Here is a 14,683-nt window from a genome sequence, read left to right on the forward strand (position 1 = left end):
TAATTACAGCCGGGGTCAGACAGACACCATCTTTCATGTGAGCAAGGCTTAATCTGTCTTCTATACGGTTAATTTTTGCACCGTTTTTGCTTGTTCAAACAGAGAAACAGATAAAAGGCATTACCGTCTCCCCGCTATCAAGAAAAACGTTAAACAGAAGCAAACACTTCAAGAACAACGAGGAAATGAGTGGTTAAAGAATACAAAGAGAGGAGCTCAGCCTGAAAACTCCAGAGAAAGTCACGTATTGAAAATGCATTTTACAAAAACAAAGTCAGAAGTGAGGATGGAAGAGTTTAAGAATCTTGTTTTATTATTTTTTTCTGCTCGCATTCAAGTCAGCACCTTCATGAAAGTGTTTGATTTTCTTACAGGTGAAGCTGCTAATTGGTTTAAGACAATTCTGGCATTTAAAAAAAAAAACTTCAACGAGGAGTGACATGCGTGATAAATCCTGAAAGAACAGAACAGATTAAGAGCAGAGAGAGCTGGAGCTTTGTTTCTGTTATCAGAGGAACACAGTCCTGTGCAAAATATTTATCTTTTTTTTTTTTTTTAAATCATCTACCTCTAGGTTTATATATTTAAAAAAAAAAAAAAAAAGCGCTGCATCATGACAGACTGGCTGCACCAATTCAGTTAGTCTGTATAAAAACACCCCCTAGGACAAGTGGGTTTAAAAGTTAACGTCGAGCCCTGGGTGGTGATGAGCATGGTTTAAATGCACCACGCCAAAATCTCATTGGAGTTAAACAGGGTGGAGACGTTCCAATTAGGCAGGCCATATTTATCATTTACATCATTATCATTAACAAACAAACCATTCAGTGAGCCCTTGTGGTCTGTAGATGGGGCGGAGTCATCGTCAAAGAGACCACACCCACCAGGATTTAAATATTTCAGCACAAGATAATGATCAATCAGAAGAACTTTTGATTGATATGAAATTTTATTTCGTCATCCGCCTGTATTTTATGAGCAGGTTCTGCTAGAATTCTTTCCCTCATCTTCAGTAAGCGCTTTATCCTGGTCAGAGTCACGGTGGATCCAGAGCTTACTCCAGGAATGAATAAGAGACAGAAATACACCCCAGATAGGATGTTTTGGAACAGTGGGAAGAAACCAGAGAACATGGAAGAAACCCATAAGGATCTTCAACCTCAAATCGGATCTCTGAGATCATCATAATCGTATTGCTGCATTGCATTCTGGGACTTTGAGTAGAATGTTTGCGCCAGAGCTGCGACTGTTCAAACTGGATTTGTTTATCAGAGAGAAATTGATGATAATTCCCCCCCAAACACGTCTCCTTTGTGATAAAACTCTCATGGACAGCAATAAAGTTTCCACAGGAGGAGCGAGTTTTTCCATTGTATTCTCTACAAACCCAGATGTTTACATCATGTCACGTGGTCACATGATCACGTTCCACATCCAACACAGCTTCCAAGCAGTCCAACGATTAGAAACACAAACCAGAATAAAGTATACAAGAAGCATGAATTTTTTTTGTTTAATATCTAGAGGAGGGTCGCTGATTGACAGGTTATGAGATTAAATCCAAGTGGCAGCTTTATTTCCAATGAAGAGTGAAATCAGTCTTATAAAAAAAAAACAATCACAAACGGATATATCTGGGGAAAAACAGGAGGCAATTCAGTCTGTAATTTTCTCCGAGGATGATGGAGAAAAACTTTGACATTGCCAAAGAGTGGCACCTGTAAAAACAGGAAATGACCCCAAGACTCCATGTCGATTTAATCCTGTCAGGATATAACTGGCATAACTGTAGCTCCAAGTATAAACGTTCCTTGCACAGTATCTTTTACTTTTCTACAAATAACAAAATCACAGACAGCTCTTTATCACCTGGTCACAATACAGCTTACGAATACTGGGCGATTAAAAATTAGTAGCCAAATCAATCATGCCATGTACACCGAATGTTCTCCGAGCTTGCCGAGCCACTGCGTCACCGAGGCTCCCGTGAGCATCAGGGACATGGGTTCGAGATAAATACATCTCAAGAGGTTCGACGAAATTTCCCCGAGCTTCAGGAAGTATTCCCAAACCCACCTGCGAGTATTTGCTGCCTAGTTTGCTGACAAAAACATGAACACCAAATTTCAACGCATGCACTGAAATCTTATGCGACATTTACAGCCACTAACGAGGCGGAGACGCACCAAAAAACAACTTGCGAAGCTCGGCGAACATTCACCGGGCATCATACAATTTGACTGGTGGCAACGCGACCAATTTTTCATCAGCAAGTATTCGCAAACCCATCACGAGCTTTAGCGTGACGGCGGTTGTATAGAAACTTGGGTCCAACAGTTACAAGCTGATCAAAGAACCACGCCAAAAAAAAAAACCCAGAAGAACAGATGAAATGTGAAAAGTAACAGATTAGGCCGGCGGTCCAGGGCAACGCCCTGATGGGGGGACTGGGGGGCGAAGCCGAGCCACGGCCAAAATGAATTTTGTAATTTCTAACAGCCGATCGTTAGCAGTCCATGGTCCATCTGAAATAGAAATTCAACAGTCATTCCTGGGTCTCATGGCAATTACAGTTCGTTTGCCACAAAGCCCAATCAAGATTTGGGAAGTCAGAACATAACACGACCGCTTGCGGAACGAAGAAATCCAATGTATAACGACAAACATGCAAAATAGCAATAACTTTTAAAATGTAAACTGGGCAGGGTTCTCCACTTTTCAAAAACAAAAGGTGGCGGAGGGGGTGTGGCCCCAGGGGGACAAAGTCCCCCTGAAGCTGACAGACTGTGGGCTTTTTTGACAGTGAAACTGGCCAATAAATGGATTGGAAATGCTAAATCACTTTACAAAAAATTAACACACTTACTGTACATATCTTTATTATCAACATGAGACTCATTTGACATTTCAGTTGAGACTGATGCGCATCCCTGAATTAATTATATTTTTTTTTCTGTGTGTGAAAAATAAATGAACTTCCATGCATAAACAAAATACCCAATTACAATAAATGCATATTTTTTTTACAATACACAATGTTAATTGGGTGAAACCACGCCAATCCATGCACGAGGTGGTGCGCGTGCCCGAGACTGGCACTACAAACCCACCCCGGCCTCCGTAGTTCGGGCCCTTTGACCCAGGAACCCAGAAATCCTGCAGTAAACAAACACTGAAGCAACGGGAAAATGCAGCTCTCGCCTACACAATCACAGATACGTAAAATAAAAAGACCTGAACTTAACTAACGTGTGTGCTGTTATATGATAAATGTAACTGTGTTTGGTCAGAAAAAACAATAGATAAGCGTAACCGTTGCACAATAACGCTACAAACACCCGCAGAGTTATTTAGCTACTGGCTACTTATTTTGGCTACTTCAGGGAGCCCAGTATGCATTCGTTTAATGGTCTTCTGCATGTTAAATAGTTATAAAGTTATAATAAAGTGAATATGATTTATTTGGTGTATACTGACGAAGTTACTTTTTTTTTGGCCAAGGGAAGGGTGGCAGGCCAGAATTATAATGTGGCGGTGCGCCACTTTAAAAGCGCCCGGGGAGAACACTGCTGGGCATTTTCCGCAAGACTTACCAGTTTTTCTGCGAAGCCGAAATCGAACAGCGTTCACTTTCGTTTTTCCGCGGTCACCATCACGCTATACCATACAGAATAGGGTCGCCATCTTACCATACGGGAACCACGTGATGTGCTATAATTTAATACGCGCTAAATGATTGGACGATATAAGAAGGATTAGCCAATTGGTTCCCAACTTTTATCTAGGTCACATGTACACAGCCTCAGCAACCAAACGGCGCGCAAGTAACGGCGTTCCTTATCAAACAAGTCTGACGAGAAAGTCGAACAAGTACAGGAAAATTGCATTTGGCCGAAAAACAACCGATTCAGACGTCATTACAACCGATGATTTCGATCTGCAATCGGTTACTAATGAAACCCCTGCAAACATGCAGCTCATTAAGTTAAGAAGTGATGCTAATTAAACTCATGAACAAATGAGCATGACCAGCATTTTTGTGGAAACACTAAATGCTAATTATACATTATATATGCCTCATGTCGCATTATAACAAGTACAGGCCAAGTGATTTGATGATCCATAACCTCAATGTTCTCTCTCTCACACAAACAATGTTTGTCTCACTATCCTTGTGAGGACCTTCCATTGATAATCATTATTGCAGTTAATTAATGCTGTACCTGCACCTCAACCTCAGTCATGAAAAGAAAACTTTTGGACTTTTTTTTTTAAATCAACAGCAGCAATCTTCTTGTGGGGACCATCCAAATGTCCCCACAAGGTCGAAACGGTCAGATTTTACTATCCTTGTGGGACATTTGGTCCTCAGTAGTATATAAAAACACACACAAGTTTGTCTCACTATCCTTGTGAGGACCTTCCATTGACTATTATTGCAGTTAAGTAATGCTGTACCTGCACCTCAACCTCAGTCAGGAAAAGGACAAAACATTCTGGCTCTTTTTTTTTTTTAAACCAAACAGCAGCAATTTCCTTGTGGGGACCATCCAAATGTCCCCACAAGGTCGAAATTGTTGTCAGATTTCACGATCCTTGTGGGACATTTGGTCCTCAGTAGTATATAAACACACACGTTTGTCTCACGATCTTTGTGAGGACCTTTCCCCTGACACACACACATTTGTCTCACCATCCTTGTGAGGACCTTTCCCCTGACATGCACGCACGCGCGCGCACACGTTTGTCTCACTATCCCTGCGAGGACCTTCCATTGAGAGAGAGAGAGAGAGAGAGAGAGAGAGAGAGAGAGAGACACACACACACACTTCTCACCATCCTTGTGAGGACCTTTCCCCTGACACACACACACACACACACACATTTGTCTCACCATCCCTGCGAGGACCTTCCACTGACACACACGTTTGTCTCACTATCCCTGCGAGGACCTTCCACTGACACACACGTTTGTCTCACTATCCTTGTGAGGACCTTCCATTGAGAGACAGACAGAGAGAGAGAGAGAGAGAGAGAGAGACACACACACTTCTCACCATCCTTGTGAGGACCTTTCCCCTGACACACACACACACACACGTTTGTCTCACTATCCCTGCGAGGACCTTCCACTGACACACACGTTTGTCTCACTATCCTTGTGAGGACCTTCCATTGAGAGAGACACACACACACTTGTCTCACCATCCTTGTGAGGACCTTTCCCCAACATACACACACCTTGTCTCACCATCCCTGTGAGGACCTTCCACTGACAGACACACATTTGTCTCACTATCCTTGTGAGGACCTTTCCCCTGACACACACACACACACACACGTTTGTCTCACTATCCCTGCGAGGACCTTCCACTGACACACACGTTTGTCTCACTATCCTTGTGAGGACCTTCCATTGAGAGACACACACACACACACACTTGTCTCACCATCCTTGTGAGGACCTTTCCCCGACATACACACACACACACCTTGTCTCACCATCCCTGTGAGGACCTTCCACTGACAGACACACACATTTGTCTCACTATCCTTGTAAGGACCTTCCTGTGACAATCATTATTGCAGTTAATTAATGCTGTACCTGCACTTCAACCTCAGTAATGAAAAGGAAACTCGCTTTTTTTTTTTTTTTATAAATCAACAGCAGCAATCTCCTTGTGGGGACCATCCAAATGTCCCCACAAGGCCGAAATTGTCAGATTTTACTATCCTTGTGGGGACATTGGGTCCACAGCAGTATATAAACACACACACACACACACACACAAAGCTCCACGCCCTGTGTGTCTGATTAACTGCTCACCGATCCACTCAACACAACCAGAACCAGAGCCCATTACACTCTCTGACTATGACAGCTAGCAAGCTAATCACAATAAACAGCATTTACTTCATTCCCCACAATGGCACTGAAGCTCGGAAGGATTTCATATTAGCCATGTAGCTAAAACTAAACCACCACAACCCAAACTGGTGAAATATTTTGTTCACTATTCTGGCAGAAATAACCAGATAACCAGACAGACAGACAGACAGACAGACAGTGTGACTGCAGCGTTCGCGAGCTCCGTGTTGCTAAGGCGCTGTGTGTGTGTGTTAGCTGGAGCAGATAAACAGCTACAGTTTATTAGCCTAGCCGAGCTAAAACAAACAAACACACAGCAGCCGTCAAAAATATGAGAAATAAAACACACAACTTCGCTACAGGAACATAAACATGATCAGAAGGGAATTTTTTCAGGAAAAAAACGGTGCAGGAGAGATAAAGAGAGAGAGAGAGAGAATGGGCATGATGTGTGCTAGCCCTGCTACAGCTAACATTACACTAGTATCAACCAGCTCGTGCTCCAAAAACCGCCATTACATGCAGCTAAAACCCTGAAACATACACATTTTAAAGAAAAAAAATTCCACTGCGCATGCGCGCGCACATGGATGTATATGTGCATAAATAAGTGCACCTCTCAGGGATCAACGGTCCAGGTAGCGCCGTGTACCTGAGGGGTGATCCGATCCGATCCGATCCGATCCGCAGCCCGCCGCCGTGTCTGAGTGAGTGAGGGAGTGTGCGCGCCTCTCTATGTCTCTCACACACACACACATTCAGCGGCTGCACGGATTCGCGCTGCGCTTCAAAATGGCGCCAATTCCTTCCTGCAGCTGCACCAATCCACACACACACACACTACGGTCAGATCAACACTGACCTCTAGTGGCCACCCAAACACACACACTCATTATCATAACATTAATATTAATAATATGCAAACACGGTGGTGTAGTGGTTAGCACTGTCGCCTCACAGCGAGAAGGTCCGGGTTCGAGCCCCGTGGCCGGCGAGGGCCTTTCTGTGTGGAGTTTGCATGTTCTCCCCGTGTCCGCGTGGGTTTCCTCCGGGTGCTCCGGTTTCCCCCACAGTCCAAAGACATGCAGGTTAGGTTAACTGGTGGCTCTAAATTGACCGTAGGTGTGAATGTGAGTGTGAATGGTTGTCTGTGTCTATGTGTCAGCCCTGTGATGACCTGGCGACTTGTCCAGGGTGTACCCCACCTTTTGCCCGGAGTCAGCTGGGATAGGCTCCAGCTCGCCTGCGACCCTATAGAACAGGATAAATATATGCACTTCTGTCTGAAGCATCTCTCATCCCATCTCATTATCTCTAGCCGCTTTATCCTGTTCTACAGGGTCGCAGGCAAGCTGGAGCCTATCCCAGCTGACTATGGGCAAAAGGCGGGGTACACCCTGGACAAGTCGCCAGGTCATCACAGGGCTGACACATAGACACACAACCATTCACACTCACATTCACACCTATGGTCAATTTAAAGTCACCAGTTAACCTAATCTGCATGTCTTTGGACTGTGGAGGAAACCGGAGCACCCAGAGGAAACCCACGTGGACAACATGTAAACTCCGCACAGAAAGGCCCTCGCCGGCCACGGGGCTCGAACCCGGACCTTCTTGCTGTGAGGCGACAGCGCTAACCGTTACACCACCGAGCTGACTGCAACTCCGATCCTCCATTTTGAGCTAATTTATCGCCATGCCACGTAGATTTATCACCATGGCTTCCCCGAGTAAATATGTAAACATACAACCCTACCGTACACTCCAGTAATCAATTACCGTACCCTGAGAGAAAAAAAAACCGAAACAAATATTTGCAAATTCCCTAATATTGTTATATTACATTACATTACGGAAGCATGGTGGTGGTAGCATTGTTATCTGACAGCTCCAGGGTTCGATCCTGAGCTCAGGTGTGGAGTTTCACATGTTCTCCCCATATCCATGTGGGTTTCTTCTGGATCCTCAGGTTTTCTCCTACCTCTCAAAACATGTTAGGAGGCTGATTTGCTAAGATTGATTACCCCGAGGTGCGAGTGTATGAGCACATGGTGCACTGTGATGTCCAGGCATCTTAGGCAGGGTGTATTCCTGATTCACACACAGAAATCCCCAGGATAAAACAGAGACTGGGATAATGTAGTGTACGTAATGATATGTGATATATGATATGACTTATTTTCAGTAAGTGCTTTATGCTGGTCAGGGTGGAGAGAGATAAAGGATGTATTCCAGGAATATTATCTCCCATCCAGGATGTATTCCTTCCTCAAGTCCAGTGTTCCTGGGACAAGTGACCACAACCTTGACCAGAATAAACCAGTTACTGAAGATGGATGAATGTATTATATTATGTTGTATCTATATATATCACATAGGCACGAGTGTTTTACTGGGAAATACACCACTCATATTTTTCATACAAGCTCCAGCCAGGACATGGAGAACCAGAACCGTGACATAAATCTCTATCTGTCACTCATGAGGAAATCAATGAATTGTTTTGATAAATTTGGGGACTTTTTGTTTGTGAATGTGTCTATATGATAAAAAGAAAATCATACTTTGGCTTGAAGATATGCGGTTTATCCTCCCGTGTGGAAAAACTCACATTTTTCAAATGAAATACATTGTGGATCTGAGTGACATATTTAAACTAGACCGGACAATTCCCCGGGGGAAATTGTGAGAGGATGCAGTGCGCGAAGCAATTCGGTTACGCATGTTTGCTGGCCGTGAATGTGTGACCTGCAATGATGTTTCAATGCAATGATTATGTGTGTGCTTGAGACAGCAGCCGTCATGAAGAAGAGCTATTCAAGAGTATAAACAAAGTGACTACAGGCGGAAATTAGCATGTACTGCTATAACCTGGGACAGACATCTGTCCTTACCACAAGGATAATGTTTAATTTGTGCACTGTCCCTTTTAAAAATAAAATAAACTCTAAGAAGAGTGTTTGTAGGAACAGAAGTGTTCCTAATAAAGTGGGCGGCTAAGGTGAAGTGTCATGCTGACCGAGGCTGTTTTTTTTTTCCACAAAAAAAAGAAATTCACAAAATTCTTTCACAGTGAGTGCTAGAAGGGTCTCCTGAATAGACTGATGTAATTTTTTGTCTGTAGTGTTAAAAATGAGAGACTTTTCTGTCACATTTATAATGGGTGTCAATGAGCTAAGACACACAAGGTCTTGAATTTTGTGCTGTGTTTTACTACGGAACAGGCCTCGAACAATGACAAATAACTCGACAACGGAAGCAGCTATTCACAAAATTCTTTCACAGTGAGCGCTAGAAGGGTCTCCTGAATAAAATTATGTATTTTTTTGTCTGTAGTGTTAAAAATAAGGACACTAGAGCGATTTAAAAATGACTGACTTTTCTCTCACGTTTATAATGGGTGTCAATGAGGCCTGTCAGCTGCCCTGTCCTCAGTTTGACGCTTGTCATTCAAAAACTGTAAATCCTATCGTTTAGGTAGACACATTGTGTGAATCAGGACAAGTTTTACTACTACTTTTGAGAAAATCATGTCTGTAGAGTGAAATTTGTGGCTGAAAACACAGTTTAAGCAAGAAAGTTTGAGCTTTATTTTCAACCTCTCTCCACTCTAAGTTAACGAGCTTCACTGGGGTGTAACGCAATAGACACCCATTCAAAAGCCGGATTTTCTCCCGGAACCCACATGGTGTTTGAGCCGGGACTGATCCGAAAGTGTAGAACCTAGCAGAAAAGTTGAATGCCAGATCCACAGAGGAGAAGTTTTCCTACGTTTTAGAGTTTGAATCACGTCTCTAGGTTAAGGCATGCCAGAGCAGCCAACGTTTGAAAAACGTTGAAAAAGTGCTTTTTTTTCAATTAATTCCATAGAAATGAATGGGGGTTTTTTCGACGATTTTTTCGCGACTATGTCGCGAAAAAATCGTATTCTGTAGAGAAAAGTAATAGCATAGTGAGTCCGATCGAGCCGCACGTTTTGATATATTGTTTGTCTGTGTGCGACGTATGGTTATTGAGTTATTCGAAATCAAAATTTGCGTAGGAAGAAGAAGAAGAAGAAACACGCAGAAGAACAATAGTTGCAGTGCTTTGCACTGCAACCTATGGGCTCCCCTAGGGGAGCCCATAGGTTGCTGTGCTGCAGCACTGCATCCTAATAATATTGCTTGGTGTTGAGTGGTCTATCAGATAGAGTTGCGGTCAGAAGTTTATATACAGTGACATGAATGTCATCTTGGATATGAATGTCATGGCAATATTCAGACTTTCAGTAATTTCTTTGAACTGTTCTTTTTCTGTGGCAGAATGATTGTACAGCATACAGCTTTAATTAAAAAAAAACACTAGAATTTGGTGCACAAGTTTTAATTTTCTTTGGGTTTTCTGAAATCAACACAGGGTCAAAATTATACATACAGCACTCCTAATATTTGGGTAAAATATCTCTTCGCAAGATTCACATTGACCAAACATTTTTGTTTACCATGAACAAGCTTCTGGCAGAATTCTGGTTGGATATTTCACGACTCTTCATGGTAGAATTGGTAGAGTTAAATTAATTTTTTTCTTTGCATGGGCTCGACTTCTAAGCATGGTCCATAAATTTTCAATAGGGTTGAAGTCAGGACTTGTTTTAAGCTTAATGTTAGCCTGCTTTGTCCTCCACAACCAGCTCTGATGCATGTTTGGGTTCATTGTCCTGTTGTAACTCCCAGGTCCCAAGTTGTGTTCAAGTTTCTGATGGTTTATGCTGAAGAATTCTGAGGTAGTCCTCCTTCTTCATTATTCCATCCACTTTGTGCAATGAACCAGTTCCACTGGCAGCAAAACAGCCCCAGAGCATGATGACCCTACCACCACCACCAGCTGGTACAGTGTCCCTCTGTACATGGTGGTCATTGTGGCCAAACAACTCAATCTTTGTCTCATCTGACCTTACAACTTTCCTCCAGAAGGCTTTTTCTTTGTCTGTGTGGTCAGCTTCAACCTTTAGTTAAGCTTGAAGGTGTCAATTTTGGAGCAGGGGGTTATTTATTGGATAGCAGCCTCTTAGTCCATGATGATCTGAACTGTAGACAGTGATCCATCAGCTTCCAGTTCATGGTAGGGCTGTGCCATGGTGGTTCCCAGGTTGTTCCTGACCATCCAAACCAATTTCCTTTCAGCTGAGGGTGACAGTTTGGGTTTTCTTGAAGCAAAGTGGCTTGGCAAAGTGAATAAACCTCACAATAACTTGGATACAATTGTTTGAACTGATCTTGGGATCTGCAGTTGTTTAGAAATGGCTCCAAGAGACATTCTGGAGTTGTGTATATCTGCAATCCTCTTTCTCACATCTGCACTGAGCTCCTTGGAGTTTCCCATTTTACTGTGTGTTGGTCTATCCAACAAGTGCTGTAAACAAACCCTTTTTATGAAGGCGCAGAGAAGCTACCAGCTGTAGTCAATCATGATCACTAACAGGAAGTTAAGAGACCTCGGCCTTGGCAAGATAAGAGACATTTTGGAAGTTTCAGCACCTCTGAATTAATAATCTAAGTGAGCGTATATAAATTTTTGACCCTGTATGTACAATTTTGATCCTGTGTTGATTTCAGAAAACCCAAAGAAATTAAAACTTGTGCACCAAATTCTAGTGTTTTTATTTTTAATTAAATATGTATTCTGTACAATCATTCTGCCACAGAAAAAGAACAGTTCAAAGAAATTACTGAAAGCCCAAATACTGCCATGACATTCATATCCAAGATAACATTCATGTCACTGTATGTAAACATCTGACCACAACTGTACATTCCATTCAGCTAGCATGACACTGAACAAGTTGAAGATGAATAGCTGAATGGAGTATATCTGATATACCATGAAAAAAAGACAGCCAAAATTATTATTATTATTATTATTATCATACATACAAATTCCTTTCGGGTGTTCAACACGTCTTTTTCTTTCAAAATTCTCTCAAAATCTTCCGTATTTAATGAAGCAAACCTGGCAGCCATGTTTGTTTACAAATTGTCCCAGTTGCTTGCTAGCCCGGAAGTTTTACGTCTCTGCCGTGTGACATCATGTTGTCTTGACAACCATGCAATATCTCATCTCATCTCATTATCTGTAGCCACTTTATCCTGTGCAGGGTCGCAGGCAAGCTGGAGGCTATCCCAGCTGACTACGGGCGAAAGGCGGGGTACACCCTGGACAAGTCGCAAGGTCATCACAGGGCTGACACATAGACACAGACAACCATTCACACTCACATTCACACCTACGGTCAATTTAGAGTCACCAGTTAACCTAACCTGCATGTCTTTGGACTGTGGAGGAAACCGGAGCACCCAGAGAAAACCCACGTGGACATGGGGAGAACATGCAAACTCCACACAGAAAGGCCCTCGCCGGCCACGGGGCTCGAACCCGGACCTTCTTGCTGTGAGGCGACAGCGCTAACCACTACACCACCGTGCCACCCACCATGCAATATTGTAAACCATATTCAACTCTCATTCTCCACTGGGTAGAGTGATGTAATACATGTAGGATAAGTGATCTGCTAACAATCTTGCATACTATCAAACCAAATGAGTGAAACCCACTGGAAGGACTAGAACACATGTTTTTATTCCATCAAAAAAGTGTCCTGTATGTATAATATTTCCTGATATTTCACTCCGATGACATCACGTCCAGTGTTTTCCTACTGACTAGACACACGCTGTCAAAATGGCGAACTGGTTCAAAATTAAAATTATTTTGATTAACTTGCGTATTTTATGAATAAACTTCATATCTTTGCACCACCATGTAATATCCTCTATATGAAATAAGATATTGAATTGGACTGCAATATCACAGTATCATGAGTGTCAATACGTTTAAAAATAATTTTGACCAAATCAACTCACAGCACGAAGTGTAGCTGTAGACGACATGATAAAACACCTAGCTATATTTTCAAATAAAATATTTTATTCGCGTTCCTTCTCTTTATTAATTTTTACAAACATTGTCAAAGCATGTGATGAAAAGCCTGGCACATGTTTTTATTCCATCAAAAAAGCATCCTGTATGTATCATAATTCCCTGATATTTCACTTTGATGACGTCACTCCCAGTGTTTTTCCAATCACGAGATATGTGTTCCTAAAATGGCAAACCCGTTCAAAATTAAAATACTTTTAATTAACTTGCATATTTTTTTTTGGATGTGTCCATATAATACAACAAACATTACACAGTGACGCGAAGAGATGAAGTTTATCTTCTCGGATTGAATACATGTTCACCACTCAAAGATAAACTTCATATCTTCACCTAACCATGTAATCTCCTCTATTTATTACACGATACTATATTTTAACAATAGTCACATAGACAAAAATAATAGATACATTTTTTAAATGATTTTGCAGATATCACAGTGATATGAAGATATCATTGCATTTATGACTTACAGTGGTGCTTTAAAGTTTGTGAACCCTTTCGAATTTTCTATATTTCTGCATAAATATGACCTAAAACACCATCAGATTTTCACACAAGTCCTAAAAGTAGATAAAGAGAACCCAGTTAAACAAATGAAATAAAAAATATTATACTTGGTCATTTATTTATTGAGGAAAATGGTCCAATATTACGTATCTGTGAGTGACAAAAGTAAGTGTACCTTTGCTTTTAGTATCTGGTGTGACCCCCTTGTGCAGCAATAACTGCAACTAAATGTTTCCGGTAACTGTTGATCAGTCCTGCACACTGGCTTGGAGGAATTTTAGCCCGTTCCTCCGTACAGAACAGCTTCAACTCTGGGATGTTGGTGGGTTTCCTCACATGAACTGCTCGCTTCAGGTCCTTCCACAACATTTCCATTGGATTAAGGTCAGGACTTTGACTTGACCATTCCAAAACATTAACTTTATTCTTCTTTAACCATTCTTTGGTAGAACGACTTGTGTGCTTAGGGTCGTTGTCTTGCTGCATGACCCACATTCTCTTGAGATTCAGTTCATGGACAGATGTCCTGACATTTTCCTTTAGAATTCACTGGTATAATTCAGAATTCATTGTTCCATCAATGATGGCAAGCCGTCCTGACCCAGATGCAGCAAAACAGGCCCAAACCATGATACTACCACCACCATGTTTCAAAGATGGGATAAGGTTCTTATGCCGGAATGCAGTGTTTTCCTTTCTCCAAACATAACGCTTCTCATTTAAACCAAAAAGTTCTATTCTGGTCTCATCTGTCCACAAAATTTTCCAATAGCCTTCTGGCTTGTCCACGTGATCTTTAGCAAACTGCAGACAAGCAGCAATGTTCTTTTTGGAGAGCAGTGGCTTTCTCCTTGCAACCCTGCCATGCACACCATTGTTGTTCAGTGCTCTCCCGATGGTGGACTCATGAACATGAACATTAGCCAATGTAAGAGAGGCCTTCAGTTGCTTAGAAGTTATCCTGGGGGTCCTTTGTGACCTCGCTGACTATTACATGCCTGGCTCTTGGAGTGATCTTTGTTGGTCGACCACTCCTGGGGAGGGTAACAATGGTCTTGAATTCCCTTCATTTGTACACAAGCTGTCTGACTGTGGATTGGTGGAGTCCAAACTCTTTAGAGATGGTTTTGTAACCTTTTCCAGCCTGATGAGCATCAACAATGCTTTTTTCTGAGGTCCTCAGAAATCTTTGTTCATGCCATGATACACTTCCACAAACGTGTTGTGAAGATCAGACTTTGATAGATCCCTGTTCTTTAAATAAAACAGGGTGCCCACTCACACCTGATTGTCATCCCAATGATTGAAAACACCTGACTCTAA

At 42.1% G+C, this 14,683-nt stretch overlaps 1 protein-coding gene across 2 annotated transcripts in view; it reads right to left on the reverse strand.

Annotated features, from left to right (window-relative positions):
* The window catches only part of pds5b (PDS5 cohesin associated factor B), a 157,270-nt gene extending 150,626 nt beyond the window's left edge, over positions 1-6,644 (reverse strand). The window contains exon 1 of one of the 2 annotated variants that reach the window (XM_060897739.1): positions 6,522-6,644. The gene's annotated coding sequence lies outside the window, so the exon portion shown is untranslated. Of the gene's footprint in view, positions 1-6,485 lie in introns of both variants that reach the window. The other variant, XM_060897738.1, reaches the window with a different exon arrangement.
* Between the last annotated feature and the right edge of the window lie 8,039 nt (positions 6,645-14,683).

This window comes from Neoarius graeffei, chromosome 17, assembly GCF_027579695.1.
Source record: "Neoarius graeffei isolate fNeoGra1 chromosome 17, fNeoGra1.pri, whole genome shotgun sequence".
NCBI lineage: Eukaryota > Metazoa > Chordata > Actinopteri > Siluriformes > Ariidae > Neoarius > Neoarius graeffei.